The following is a 15,414-nucleotide window of genomic DNA, read 5'->3' as shown; positions in this document are numbered from 1 at the left end:
TTTTCTGAAGAAGGGTCTAGGCCCGAAACGTCAACCTTTCTGCTCCTCTGATGCTGCTTGACCTGCTGCGTTCATCCAGCTCCACACCTTGTTTCCTCAGAACATTAGCTGAGTTTCTAGATTAATAGTCTAGCAATAACACCACTAAGCCATTGCCTCCCCATTATATCTATTTTGTGCCTTTTGTATCTTAATTCCAACACTCTAACATTTACATTTTCTTTCTCATCACTAATAACTAGCTAACTGGAGCCTGCAGGAAGAGAGAGTAGAAAATGTTAGGGAAATAAATAACGCAAACACATGCCCAATCCAAAGAAAAAATGATATTTAAAAAATGTCTTTGAACAGGTGAGGGAAACACCATAAGATAAATGAAAGTGTGACATTTAAGGGCACCAAATTACTTCTGTAACCTTTTAACAAGCCCTTTGCAAATATGAAAGCACATTCCGCAAAACACAGAATTCTCTCAGTTTTGGGAATTGATTGCTGACACATGCTAAAGGTCTCTGGTTCTAAGTAAACACAGTTTAAACACAGTCATGGTGCCTGGAGGGCTGAAGGAGGTGGGGGGAGGGGGGATTCAGGGAATGGAGCGGCTGGATTGGATTTCATTTTGACATTTCGTGTGACGTGAAATCCTTTCTCAAAAAGAAGCATTTGAGAAACTGTTTAATCTCCTTTCCTCTGCAGGAAACTAAATGCAACCATTCAGCGCAGTCATACAGTGTGACTCAATGCATCCCTCCCTTCAGCTCAGCATAGGACTGAGCTGTATATGCCAGATGGCCCAAGTTTGACTCCCCCCTCTCAGCTGAGATATGACATTCTTGGCAGGGCAGTGTTAGGGAGGAGGCAATGTAGACCTCAAGTCATTCGGAGAAGGAGCAAAACAATTAGTGTAATTTCCGGCTTGTGAATGTAGCTCAATATCTCCTGCTGGGAAACGTGCATCAGATGTTGATCAAGGGCAAGATTGGAAATGAGCTTTTGTGTGATGCTCCACAAGGATGAGTCGTCAGCCATCCTTGTCCAGACGCACCCTGGAAAAGTCTTGGGCTTTTGTTAATCCTCATAAGCTGACGAGTCTAGGCCGATGCTCCAAAGTCGAACCAGGATGGAGACGTTAAACTTCAACTGCTGTCTCAGGGAGGTAGGTGGAAAATATACCCAGACACCATTCAAAGAAGACAGCAGAGCTCTCCTTGCTGTTTGGGCTAATAGTTATCTTTCAAACAACAACACTATATTTAAAAAAAGCAGTTTAAATAGTCTTATCTCATTGCTACTCATGAGGGCTCACCATATAAAAATTCGCTGCAGTGGCTTCACTGGGGTAACACACCAGAAATCATGCCCCTCTCTTCTCAGAGTCAAAATAAATGTAGATGATTTTTTAAATATGCAGAATTCATAAATTTGCCTGTCTTTGATATCCAGGTTGACAGAAAACACTTGACCAGGTTTCTGTACTTAACCAGGATTATGATTTACTACAAATAAATGGATTCTAGCTACACAATCATGAACCATCGGTATATAACTTTACAAGTTAAGGCTGTAATCCCCTTATAAACTCCTCTTTGTATGCACACACATGAACAGCAGAAAGAGAGAGACTGCCAAAGCAGTTTACTTCACAGCATTTGCTGAAATGGTTCTTGCTATGATCAGAATGCTACTCATCAATCTTCCTTCTCCGGATGCTTTCACTAGTTTGCAGGAGACACAGGGTGACTGGTTCACTCTTTTAGAAGGTGACTGATTTATTCATTAAAAGTCACAGCATACAGCAACTGCTGAAGGAACAATAAACTGATTTTCTTCAGGCTTAAAGTGGGTTTTGCTGCAGAAAACAGAGACAGTTTCTAGGCTGGCAGAAATCTGATAATATCTCAGTGTTTTGTTCACAGCCACAAACTGTTCAGCTGCCTGAGAACCAATCACATAGCTGTCGGCAGGCAGAGGGTCATTGTCATCAATAACTGGTCACTGGTCCACAAACCAATCAGCTACTTGTTGCCAACTGAATCTCCATTTGTACACAACTTTGGCTCTTCCCCTATTGCTGCTTGAACCAGCAGCTATGCAAACAGTATTTACAATGAGTGTCAAGTCACTTGCTTTCAAAAATGTACTGTCCTTCTGTGTATTACAACAGTTCTTTTCCAATTTCAGTCCAGAATTAAAAATGCAGAAAATAAAAATACATGATCTTTAGAGGCCTTTGTTTTAAAAATATTTCATTTGACATAAAATACTTTTGGTATAGCTTCATGCCATACCAGGCACTATTTAGCTCTTTCCTTTCCTTACAACCATAAGGGATTCCACCAGGTGAGTGGTGAGGAATTGGACGCAAAATGAGCCTTCAAACAGAATCTCCAGACATTCATGAAATGGTGCAATTGCACTTTCATATTTGACATTCAAAATACCAGAATTGCAACAAATTGTGTATTTTGTTGATTATGTGCTTGAATTTCAGAATATATTAAATGTGGACAATCATTTTTTCTTTTAAAATTGCAATTTCATGTTACATCTACCACATAAAAGTCATTAGCGTTATCGATAACAGTGAAGCCAATTTGAATTTGCAGCCAGAGCATTCAGGTGTCTGAGTCCGACGCAGTGTCAGAGACAGTGGCTGGAACCTTCTTTCGAGTGTCTCACTCGCTTGCTCACAATCTCGTGAGACATCGGGATTGACTCTTCGGAAGTGGGTCCACCTTTACTCCTTCCAACAAGCGATAAGTAAGTCTCAGTCTCAAATCAAGTCCTCGGGAGGAGGTGGGGTGGGATGGGTTGCAGCGGTGTTGTGCTGGCAGCTCTCCCATTAGTTGGAGCTGCAATTGGAGAACACCGGACCTCTCAAGGGCCAGCTGAAAGGTGACTGGTTTCTTAGGGAATTAGGTTTCTGGTGTTCGGGGCCACAGGTGGAGGAGGCTGTATTTAAAAATACATGGATGTCGGCATTGCTGGCTCCACTAGCACTTATTGCCTGTTCCAACTGCCCTTAAAAATGCAGTGGTGATGTGCAGTGCTGTTTGTGTTGTAAGAGAGTTCCAGGATTTTAACCCAGCGAGAGTGAAGGAATGGCAATATATTTCAAAGTCGGGATGGTGAGTGGCTTGCAGGTTATGGTGTTCTCACTTATCCTCTGTCCTTGTCATGCTAGGTGGTAGAGATTTGGGGTGTGCTGTCGAAAGACCCTTGGTGAGTTTCCACAGTGCATCTTGTACATGCTACACACTGCCACTACTCTCAGTGGTAGAGGGAATGAATGTTGAATGTGTTAGACAGCATGCCCAGTCAAGCAGACTGCGTTGTCCTGGGTGCTGTTGAACCTACTGAGTGTTGGTGGAGCTGCATTCATCCAGGCAATTGGGGAGTATTCCATCACACTCTTGACTTGAGCATTGTAGATAGTGGACAGGCTTTGGGCAGATAGGAGGTGAGTTACTGACTGCAGGATTCCCAGCCTCAGGCCTGCTGTTAGGAACATAGGAGCAGGAATAGGCCATTCGGCCCCTTGAACTTGTGCCGCCATTCTACAAAATTATAACTGACCTGTGGCCTAACTCCATATGCCTGCCTTGCTTAATAAAAAATATTCCCTATCTCAGATTTAAATTTAACAATTAAATTAGCATCAACTGCTGTTTGAGGAAGAGAATTCCAAACCTCTGCTACTCTTAATGCGTAGAAGTACTTTCTAACATCCCTCCTGAATAGCCTGGCCCTAATTTTAAGACAATGCCCCCTGGTTCTAGAATCTTCAACCAGTGGAAATAATTTATCTTTATCTCCCCTATCTTTCCCTCTTAAGATCCTGAAAACTTTGATTAGATCACCCTTTAACCTTCTAAATTCTAGGGCCTATAATTTTAAAACATTTTCTTGTCGTCTTTTATGACCAATGCAAGTTTCCTTTCATAATCCCTTTTAGCCTCTCTTAAAAGCTATGTTGTGGCCCTTTGGTGGTCTTTATATTTGTTCCATTCTTTGGGATCTACAGTGTTTTTTTTTGCATTTTTATAAGCCCTTTCTCGTAAATTGAAGCTGTCTAATACCTCCTTAGATGTCCATGACTCTTTTATTGCGAAGTAGATCTTTTTCTTCTCGGGGTACTAACTACTTCTGAATGGCATTCAATATTTCTTTGAATACCCTCCACTGTTCCTCAGTTGTATTAACAGAGTTTCCCACTTATTTTTCTATTCATTTGTGGAATGTGGGCACCCCACTGGCTGGCTAGCATTTCTTGTCCATCTCTAGTTGCCCTTGAGAAGTTGGTGGTGAGCTGCCTTCTTGAACCGCTGCAGTCCACCTGCTGTAGGTTGACCCACAATGCCATTAGAGAGGGAATTCCAGCATTTTGAGCCAACGACCGTGAAGGAACCGCAATATATTTCTAAGTCAGGATGGTGAGTGGCTTGGAGGGGAAATTGAAGGTGGTCGTGTTGCCGTATGTCTGCTGCCCTTGGCCTTCTAGATGGAAGTGGCCGTGAGTTTGGAAGGTGCTGTCTGAGGATCTTTGGTGAATTTCTGCAGTGCATCTTGTAGATAGTACACACTGCTGCTACTGAGCATCGGTGGTGGAGGGAATGGACACTTGTGGATATAATGCCAATCAAGCAGGCTGCTTTGCCCTGGATGGTGTCGTTTCTTGAGTGTTGCTGGGGCTGCACTCATCCAGGCAAGTGGGGAGTATTCTATCATGCTCCTGACTTGTGCCTTGTAGATGGTGCACAGGCTTTGAGGAGTTAGAAGGTAAGTTACTCGCCACAGTATTCCTAGCTTCTGAACTGCTCTTGTAGCCGCTGTGTTTATGTGGTGACTCCAGTTGAGTTTCTGGTCAATGATAACCCCCAGGATGTTGATAGCAGGAGGATTCAGTAATGGTAACACCATTGAATGTCAAAGGGTGGTGGTTAGATTGTCTCTTATTTGTGATGGTCATTTGTGTGGCGCGAATGTCACTTATCACTTGTCAGCCCAAGCCTGGATATTGTCCAGATCTTGTTGCATGTGAACATGGACTGCTTCAGTATCTGAGGAGTCACGAATGGTGCTGAACATTGTGCAATCATCAGCGAACATCCCCAATTCTGACCTTATGATGGAGGGAAGGTCATTGATGAAGCAGCTGAAGATGGTTGGGCTGAGGACACTACCCTGAGGAACTCCTGCAGAGATGTCCTGGAGCTGAGATGATTGACCTCCAGCAACCATAACCATCTTCCTATGTGTCACTGGCCAGTTTGCTCCCTGATACCCATTGATTCCAGTTTTCCAAGGGCTCTTTGATGCCACACTCGTACGAATGCAGCCTTGATATCAAGGGCTGTCACTCTCACCTCACCTCTGGAATTCAGCTCTTTTGTCCATGTTTGAACCAAGGCTGTAATGAGATCAGGAGCTGAGTGGCCCTGGCGGAACCCAAACTGGGCGTCATTGAGCAGGTTATTGCTGAGCAGGTGCTGCTTGATAGCACTGTTACTGACACCTTCCATCACTTTACTGATTATCGAGAGTAGGCTGATGGGGCGGTAATTGGCTGGGTTGGTTTATCCTGCTTTTTGTGTACAGGACATACTTGGGCAATTTTTCACATTGTCAGGTAGATACCAGTGTTGTAACTGTACTGCAGCAGCTTAGCTAGGGGATCGGCAAGTTCTGGAGCACGAGTCTTCAGTACTATTGCCGGAATGTTGTCAGGGCGCGTAGCTTTTGTAGTATCCAGTGTCTCCAACCTTTTCTTGATATCACGTGGAGTGAATCGAATTGGCTGAAGACTGGTATCTGTAATGCTAGGGACCACTGGAGGAGGCTGAGATGGATCATCCACTCAGCACTTCTGGCTGAAGATTGCTGCGAATGCTTCAGCCTTATCTTCTGCACTGATGTGCTGGGCTCTTCCACCATTGAGGATGGGGATATTTGTGGAGCCTCCTTCTCCAGTGAGTTGTTTAATAGTGCACCATTCACAACTGGATGTGGCAGGACTGCAGAGCTTAGATCTGATTGTTAGTTGTGGGATCGCTTAGCTTTGTCTATCACTTGCTGGTTTCACTGTTTGGCGTGCAAGTAGTCCTGTTTGGTGCCTTCACCAGGTTGATACCTCATCTTCAGGTATGCCTGGTGCTGCTCCTGGCACGCCCTCCTGCACTCTCCGTTGAACCAGGGTTGATTCCCTGGCTTGATGGTAATGGTTGAGTGGGGGATATCCTGGGCCATGAGGTTACAGATTGTGCTGGAGTACAATTCTGCTGCTGTTGATGGCCCACAGTCCCTCATGGATGCCCAGTCTTGAGTTGCTAGATCTGTGCAAAGTCTGTCCCATTTAGCACGGTGATAGTGCCACACAACACGATGGAGGTTATTCTCAATGTGAAGATGGGACTTTGTCTCCACAAAGTCTGTGCAATGGTCTCTCTTACTGAAACTGTCATGGACAGATGCAACTGCAGTTGGATAGGATCTCATCATCAATGACTGAAATGGTTTCGATCACCCTACTGACCTTCACAGTTAGTCACATCCATCTCAGTAACATTCTCCAATCAGCTCCGGTCTCAGACCATCTGCCTCCAAACACACTTGGCCACATCTTTGTTTCCTCTTGCTGTGACTATTCCAATGCTTTCTATGCCACTTTGCACACACTTAAGCCCATCTACTTTTTAATATATTTCTTTATTTTTCTATTTTTGCACCTAATACTTTGTACCTAAGGTGGCACTGGGCATGGTGACATTATACACTTTTCACTGTTCCCCTGTATTTTAGTACATCTGACAATAAGACCTGAATCTAAATCTAAATCCAAAATCGTACTTAAAACCTGAAAGAACTGCGGATGCTGTAAATCAGAAGCAAAGTCAGAAATTGCTGGAAAAGCTCAGCAGGTCCCTGTGAAGAGAAATCAAAGTTAATGTTTCAGGTCCAGTGACTCTTCCTCAGAAGTGTCACTGGACCTGAAACGTTAACTCTGATTTTTCTTCACAGATGCTGCCAGACCTGCTGAGTTTTTCCAGCAATTTCTGTTTTTGTTCCAAAATTCTATTGCCCATATTCTAACTCACACCAAATTCCATTCACCTTTCGCCCTTGTGCTTCCAGGCCTCTTGTGGCACCAAGTTGGGCAACATCTTGATATTAAAGTGTTGACTCTTGTTTTCTAATTCTTTCATAGTCTCCTTCTCCTGCAGACTCAAATCTCTGCCCTTCTACAACTCTGAACTCTTAAGCATTCCCAATTTCCCTCTCTCCAGCTTTGGCTGCCAGCAGGGTCACATTTCTGGAATTACCACCCTAAACCTCTTGTTCTCTCTCCTCCTTTTAAGAACCCCTGAGGTCCTTCTCTCACACAGTGATGGAGGAAACACTATCAAGAGATGAGAGGGAGGAATAAAATGGAGCAATACACAGTTGATTCTATGTGTGTATAGTCAGCGTAGTGGTCTGTTGGTGGCCCAGTAAGGCAGTCTTTCGACCCGGTGTGGCAATGTCTTGTCCCGGCTTGGCAGTCTTTTGACCTGGCATACCAGCCTCTCAACGGCCTGATGTGGCGATCTTTCAGCCTGGCTTGGCAGCCTTTCGATCCAGCGTGGTGTTCTTTCAGTGGCCCGTGGCGGTCTTTCAACCCAGCATGGCTTCAGTGTGGATTTCCGAGGTGATCCCAGAGCGACTCCTGGCCTCGAGGGCTTTCCTTAAGGTGAAGCCGAGCGCAGTCTGCATTCAAGACCCAGTTCTGACTGGAGGCTAGGTGCCAGTGTGGAATGGGCTGGAAGGACAGTTGTTCTGAACTTTTTATTTCTCTATTTTCTAATTTATTCCTACAACCTGCAATGCTGGACTTTTTATTTCCTTATTTTTCTAATTGTTTTTCCCTCAGAACTTGGACTGAAGAATCTGTACCTAGATATCTTTGTACCTCAGATGGTGCCACAAGTGGTGACTTGTAAACTTTTCACTGCACTCATGTGAATACATGTGACAATAAAGCTAATTCATTCAATCAGATGTTAATTTCAGCCATGAAATCTGTCTCTTTGAAAGTTAGAAAGACAATCCAAGCATAGGATTGCATGAGGTTGTATTAATGAGACCCCTAAGGGATTTTACAGTGTGTCGAGAACAAATTCTTCAGCCACCAAGTTAGTCACAAAAGGCTCCATGAGGGTAGACTTCAGCAGTGAATGCGAATAGTGAAAATTGCAAATTAAATAAGCTGAGAGAACCTGTGCGTCGTTTCTTGGCTTTTTAAAGACTTCGATTATCAATAAAACAGCAGAACATGACTTGCCTTTAGCAACAGATGGCGAGAAAATATAACCTAAAAAAAAATTGACAATGTAAGAAAAAGTGAACATTTTAAGGTGGGGAGTGGGGGGTGCGGGGTGGTGAGTCTTTTCGGGTCCAGCTGTAAACGCGCTAAATACCGGGAAGGAACAATGCTTTCAGTGGCATCGATCAATCAGGATGTCATTAGCTCATTTTGCTTTCACAGTTAACAGAAAAATCAAATCAAGGAGAAAGTACCACAGGCATTCTCAATGGACATGGTCATTTCACACTGAGATCCATGTGGTACTCTATTTGTACAATCTAAGAACTAGAAAATGTCAGGTCTTTCATTGCACTTTCTTTCCTGTTCATAAAGTAATTTTTAAAAGTGATGTGTTCATTCACATAGCAGAGACAGTGCCTCACCCTTCACAATTTCTTCATCAGGGGAATGGATAGGGTGAATAATTTTCCCCATGTTGGGGAAGTCCAAAACTCAAGGGCGTGGATTTAAGGTGAGAGGGAAAAGATTTAAAAGGGACCTAAGGAGCAACTTTTTCACGCAGCGGGTGGTGTGTATATGGAATGAGCTGCCAGAGAAGGTGGTAATGCTGGTACAGGTACAACACTTAAAAAGCATCTGGATGGGTATGTTAAAAGGAAGGGTTTAAGGGGATATGGGCCAAATGCTGGCAAGTGGGACTAGCTTAATTTAGGATGTCTGGTTGTCATGGACAAGTTGGAGCGAAGGGTCTGTTTCCGTGCTGTACAACTCTCTGACTCTATAATTTGGAAATGCGGCCCAATATGTGGCTGTTGCTTACACATAGCTAAAGTTCAATAGAGCCAACCTCTCCTCTCCTTGTGACCCACCTGCATCAGGATGTAATGCAGTTTCTGGAAAACGTGAAAAATATATCAGTTTACAAAAAACATCTCAAGTATAATTGAAGAGACATCAGACACCTGTCTCTGATATCCTTATCATTTTTTGTTACCCCAGGGAATTATTTCGTAAAGGTGATTTGTAGCTTTTTGCTCTTAAGTCTCTGGTGTTGTGCTTCACCTCCCCCACTCTCCATCATGAAGCCCCACTCAATGTTTAAGAGTAATTGAGGTTGGGGGTACTGAGGGTGTGGTGGATAGGGGGGAAGGTGGAAGGGGTGAATCTTTCTCTTCCTTCCTGTCAGAAAGTGAAAACACAACGCTGGTCTCCAAAGTTGTGTTTTACCCCTTAGCGCTACTCCATTGTGTCTCAGCAATGACTTATTAATGATTTATTGCAGTAACACTTCATCACGTTTCTGGCCATGATTGACTTTTTCAACTGAGCTCATTTGATTTGATTTATTATTGTCACACGTACCAAGAGGCAATGAAAAGTATTGTTTTGTGTGCCAACGTGACAAATCGTACCTTACATAAGTACATCAGGGTAATAGAGCAGAAAGTAGAATATAATGTTATGGCTACAGAGAAAGATCACCTCTAATATCTGCGAGGCCCGCTCATAAGTCTGATAACAGCAGGTTCCCTATGCTGAACCTGTTTGTTGATAAAGTACCTCTCTGATTTCCTGGCTCAGGATTGTGTTTGCCATCTTGTGGATAGAAATGTTGCATCTAATCTTCAATTTGATTTACCACAGATACAACTGGCAAACATGGACTGGATCATTTTGATCCATCTTACAGATCAGGAACACCTTATATTCGAACTGAGTGTGATATCAACTCAATGCCACCCTGGGCTAGAGAAAGAGAAATCAGCCAAAATTCCTGCTCTTGAGTGCTATCCATGACTTACACTTCGTTCCACTCATCCCACACGGGGCAATGAGATGCCACCATATGGTAGTCCTGGTCCATTGCAATCCTTCTTTTTGTTCCAGCACGGGTAGTGCCTTGTTCTTCGAGGTCCTCCTTAAAAGTACTTCCCAGGTCTTCTTTGGTCAGACCCGCCTGGTGATATCCATCCCAATGCCACTCTGTAGCACGTGGCACCAAGGGACCTGTGCCGGAAATCTAATTCAAAAGGCCAAGCCAGAGCCTTGAACAAAACACAGATAACCAACAAGATGGTACCACACCACAGCACTGGCAGTAAGGAAAGGGTTAAGACTGTGCACAAGCACATTGATGGGGTTCAGAATCAATCAAGTGAAAGGCAAATTTGGGTCTGGGTTGGATGATCTTTCGTGGGTCGGTGTGGACTCAATGGGCAGAATGGCCTGCCTCCATACTGTATGGATTCTATGAAATTTCAGAAGATGACCAAGTTTTCCACATTATTAACTTTACCCATCATGTCAATGGCATAAAGCAATCTGAAATGATTACAACTATTAGTATCACCTCTTAAAAAGGCAAAACAACGCACACTAAAAGCTAAAATTAACACGAGTTAATGCCAACATATTACCTCTATACTCACCTCAGGAAGTCTTTCTCCATTGTACAGCATAGGAGAGATCATCTCTCAGCAGACATCTAAAAGATCACAAAGTCTGCATGTTGACAGAATCACAATGCTCAAGTTCATCTTGGCTTCCTGAAATATTCCACCTCATAGATACCAAAAGTCGAGCAGTGGCAGGATTACTGGTATGCACAAATCTCAACGTAGTCACACTTCACAAGACACAAACCCACATGCACTGTAGTGGAACAGAAGCTGTATAACACAAATTGAATCAATCAATGATGCCCCACACTATGATTTTGAAATGAAACATAAGCCAGCGACCAGAACAATTGCACACTGAGCCGATTACCCAGTCCAAACAAAGACAATGAAATTCCTCTCAATGCTTGAGAACACAAAGTTAAGACTTTCTCAAGGTTGATATGTTACACTTCAACCAGATCCATTGTGAACAGTTGCAATCAGTGGCTGCTGAAGATGAGTATCGACAAGATGAGAGGATCATTATCCAGTTGTGGTCTTTAAAGGTATACCTGAGAAGATTTGTTCATGTTGGCCATACAGAGGCCATATTTTTCATGCAAATAAATCATTTTCATGAACAAACAAGTCCTAATACCAAAAGCAGTAAGCCAAAATATCATATCCAGTTTATACCATGGATATATGTATTGAACACACAAGATGGTGAGCATATGAGTCTGTGTATTGGCCAAGGATGAAGCAGGACTCACAACAATTTGTGAATGCATTTGAGACATGCCTAATGTATTAACTTCAGAAGCAGATGGAGTGTCTATATCCACAAAATCTTCCTCCACTCCTTTCATGAAATGAGAAAAAGAGCCATTTTTTCACACGTGGAGATGATGACATCTTTGTGACTGATTACTTCTCACAATTTCCCATTGCTCAGTGACATGGGTTGGCACAATGGTTAGCACTGCTGCTGCACAGCACCAGGGAGATGGGTTCAATTCCACCCTCGGGTAACACATTCTCCCCGTGTCTGTGTGAGTTTCCTGTAAGTGCTCTGGTTTCCTCCCACAATCCAATGATGTACAGGTTAGGTGGATTGGCCATACTAAATTGCCCATAGTGTCTGTGGTGGTGCAAGTTATGTAGAATAGCAATGGTAAATGCAGAGTTACAGAGATGGGGTAGGTCTGGGAGGAATACTCTTTGGAAGGTCGGTGTGTCTCAGTACACTGGCAAACCATTTCAAGACATGTGTATTATGTTGGGAGTGACCCATATCACATTCTCACCCCATTAACCATGCTCAAATAGGCCAGCAGAATGCATAGTAACAGCTAACAACATCTAAAAGACTTTGATCCACACAAGCAACAAATAACAATCCCACGTGCAAGTAAGAATACCTTGAACGAATATGTTCGATTGGTGCACAATTCTGGTTCCATTTAGGTTCAAAATGGCAAAAGCTTAAAGTAAATTAGCACCAATCAGATCAATGATCATTTAGTGTCGAGCAACATAGCAAGATTTTCATGTGAGGTTGTTGACTTGCTCGCCAAGCTGGCTTGTTCTCGTTCAGACATTTCATCACCATGCTGGGTGACATCATCAGTGGAGCCTCTGATGAAACGATGTTATTTGACTCCGCTTGGGATTTATACTGTCCGGTCCGTTATGGTGAGTACTGTAATTTCCGGTTTTCATCTGTGTGGGTTTGTATATGGGATCCAATTCTATATGTTTGTTGATTGAAGTATGGGTCTCTAGGAATTCCCAAGTGTGTCTATGTTTGGCTTGGTCTACTATGGTTACCTTGTCCCAGTTAAGTTGATGGCTTTCATTGTCTGAGTGTACCGATATTAAGGAGAGTTCGTCGTGCCGTTTTGCTGCTAGCTGATGTTCATGTTTCCTTCCTGTCTGCCTGATGTAATGTTTGTGGCAGTCATTGCATGGTATTTGGTGGAGCTGGCGGAACACAGCAGGTCAGGCAGCATCAGAGGAGCAGGAAAGTCGACATTTCGGGTTTACACCTTTCATCAATGGAGAAGGGTTTATCATAACCAGCAAAACTTATGTTTGGGAAGAAAATGCAGGGGGACCTTGACCAGAAACTAATTGTCTAACCATTTCAAGAATAGCAGGTGTCTTTTCACTAGGGTGGGAGATTTCAAGACTTGAGAGCATATTTTTAACATTAAAAAAGACATGAGGGGCAATTTTTTTTACACAGAAAGTTGTTCATATGTGGAATAAACTTTCAGAGGAAGTGATGGATGCGGGTACAGTTACAACGTTTAAAAGACATTTAGATAAGTACATGAATATGGAGGAATGTGGACCAAATGTAGACAGGTATATCTAGTTTAGTTTGGAATTATGGTTGGCATGGGCAGGTTGGACCGAAAGGTCTGTTTCCGTGCTGTATGACTCTATGACTGTAAGACATAGGATATTCTTCTTCACATCAGAACTGACTACAAGACTCCTACGACATCTTGGAATAAGGATGACACACAAACCAACAGCCACACTTTGTCAGTTACTCTCAAAGATGAAAGACCCATACCCCCAATGAGCAGAACAAATATGATATATAAAATTACCATGCAGCAACTGCGAGAAACACTATATAGGACAAACGCACAGGAAACTCGCCACCAGGATACATGAACACCAACTCGCAGCAAAACGGCACGAACAATTTTCCCTTGTTTCAATACACTCCGACATAGAAGGACATCAGTTTGACTGGGACAAAGTTACAGTACTCAGACAAGCGAGACAAAGACAAGTACAAGAATTCCTGGAGGCCTGGTTTTCAACCACTGATGCAATCAACAAACATGTTGAAATAGATCCCATGTACATACCGCTACGGTGCAAAACCAGAAACAAGACCGTCACCATAACAGAGATAGTAGGAACTGCTGATGCTGGAGAATCTGAGATAACAAGGTGTAGAGCTGGATGAACACAGCAGGCCAAGCAGCATCAAAGGAGCAGAAAAGCTGACATTTCGGGTCTGGACCCTTCTTCAGAAAAATAGCAGACTGGAATTCAGAGCAGGACAGAACAACGGTGCTTCAACGGAGGCTACACAGCACTGACAATGTCATATAGAAGGGAGATGAAATGTTTGCATGAAAACCAGTCAGCTCAGCGAACCAACCAACAACTCCATCAGAGTAGGGGACAGCAAGTAGAGGAAGATGTTGCATGCAATAATGAGACTATTAGAGCATGAGCCTTGGTGCAATAGCAGACACAGAGTGAATATGAGACATTGGAGAGGAGATGGAGGCACTTACAATGGCAGAGCGGCAAAGCTTGTTGAGCTTCTTCCTACATTGCTGAGCATTCCTCCTGTCAGCTAAGATAGCTCTGATTCAGGTGGCAATCTTTGACCAGTCTAACACGATCTGGTACTGGGGCCTCTCCTACCAGTCCTGCAGGAAGGTGACTTCCCATGTCTGCAAAATCCAATTCACCACAAACCCCAGGGCCCTGTCCCTAAAGTGGGGGTTTCCAATGTCCTCTTCTCTGCCACCTACAGGATAAATGACAGGAACTGTGAGGCAGACAGTGCTTGTCCGTCTGCACAACAGGCTTATAAAGATGGCGCCAGCACCAGGAATTCCAGTCCATTCCAATATATCTCACCAAAGGCAAATTGTTGTGGGTTCATCACATGGTGGAAAAGGGCTGGAATCATGCAAGAATGGGAACTGTAAGGACAGGGGACGTCAATAAGGAGGTAAGTTTGGTGAGTTACAATGAGAGGCCTTGCTTGACCTCGTAGTGAGAAACAATCCATGAAACTTGACACTTAATGAAAACTCATGAGATCCAGCCCTAGGTGCCTGCCAAATGCAATGCTTGTACACAATATTTAGTTCCAATTAAATTCAATTGGATTTTTCAATACCATGACATGCACACCCAGTTTCTGATGTTACAGGATATAATGTAAGCATTGCCACGTCAGGTAAAAACACTATTTCTAGGGAAACTCACACACACTGCTTAGAAATGTTTGTGATAGAGCTGTTAGGTTTCATATAAAATGCATTCTCTCAAAAAGCCCTAAGCTGGGAGCAGTTATTTTTCACATCTGTTTCACTATCACTCAGGGTTTGTGATCTGATTTGGCACTGAATATCCTAATAATTTCCACAATATTGATGCTTTTGGAATTCAGATTCTGAAGTTTTGTTTCACTGCTGATATGAAAAACAACTGCTGATATGAAAAACAACACTGAAGATTTTAATCTCCACATCACACATCAGAGAAGTAATTACAGTTTAAAATCTAAGTTTTCTTGGCCTGGTTATGTACTTAAGTACTTTCTGAGAACCTCACTCAAATCTGAGTCTAACAGAACACCTTAAAGCAACCTTAACTGGCCTTGGCATCAATGTCAAGCAATGGGAATCTGTGGGGATTGGTTATCAATAAGGTGGTGGAGGTGAGTACAATTACAACATTTAAAAGACAGTTGAATACATGGATAGGAAAGGTTTAAGAGGGTTATGAGCTAAATGCAGGCAAATAAGACTAGTTCAGTTTAGGAAACTGGGTCAGCATGAACAAGTTGGGCCGAAGGATCTCTTTCAGTGCTGTACATCTCTATGATTCTATGACTAATTAATTTTTCATAACTCATTTGGGATTGAGGGGGTCAATGGCTAGGCCAGCATTTATTGTGCATCC

The sequence above is a fragment of the Rhincodon typus genome, chromosome 31, assembly GCF_021869965.1.
Source record: "Rhincodon typus isolate 14 chromosome 31, sRhiTyp1.1, whole genome shotgun sequence".
NCBI classification, from domain to species: domain Eukaryota; kingdom Metazoa; phylum Chordata; class Chondrichthyes; order Orectolobiformes; family Rhincodontidae; genus Rhincodon; species Rhincodon typus.
This window is presented reverse-complemented; position numbering follows the sequence as displayed.